We start from the raw sequence: 897 nt of genomic DNA, 5'->3' as shown, positions 1-897 counted from the left end.
TAATTTTCTAATTATAATCATAAACTAAAAGATTGTTTATGTTTATTAATTTTTTTTTGGTTTTTTCACGCAAATTTAAACTCTAATTAAAAATTTATTATTAACTAACATATTATTGTATGTAAAAGATAAAATTTAAATTTTAATATTTATTTAAATAGACTAATGAATTAACATATTTACTAGACCACCCAACTTGGTTGCTTATGTTTGTAATTGTAAGCTAGTTTCACTTTTTCAGCTTGAGATTTTTAGATTTAGATCATCATAAACTATTTTTAGTCTTTTACTGCCGAAACTCAATTATATATTCTTTTCAAAACAGGTATTCTATTTTATTGTTATTTTGTCAATATGATCACTTTATTTAGATTTTTGAAAAGAAAAACGATTTATAAAAATATGTAAAAAGTAACTTGACTTATCTCTGATCTATTGTAAAGTACTCAATTTTAAATTTTTAAAGAAGTATTGAAACAAAAACGTACCCTTAATCATGCTTGGCATTCTTTGCTCCTCTCATGTCAATTTTATTCTTGGGAGGAGTGGCAGTCACGTCCTGAAATTCTGATATTCCAGTTCTTTTTTAGTTAGGTATTTTTCCCCCAAATAGATGATAATTAATTGTTCTTCCTTCTATATCTTTTTCTACGTTTCTCAATGTCTCCGCTTTTCTGAAAGTGATGGGTTCTTGCCTTTGGATTAAAGTTTTAGATATGTAAGAATTTTATGTCCCTGTCAATATATTCGAACATATATAGTTGGTGTCTATTGTCCATTAACATATTTCACAATCATTTTTTTATCAGTACGTTTTTAATTTACAATGAATTAACTATAAAATACACGAACATCTATAAGTATTAATATGTAATAAAAAAAAAAAAACAATATCAT

This window comes from Arachis ipaensis, chromosome B03 (genome assembly GCF_000816755.2).
Source record: "Arachis ipaensis cultivar K30076 chromosome B03, Araip1.1, whole genome shotgun sequence".
In the NCBI taxonomy this organism is placed as follows: Eukaryota; Viridiplantae; Streptophyta; class Magnoliopsida; order Fabales; family Fabaceae; genus Arachis; species Arachis ipaensis.
This window is presented reverse-complemented; position numbering follows the sequence as displayed.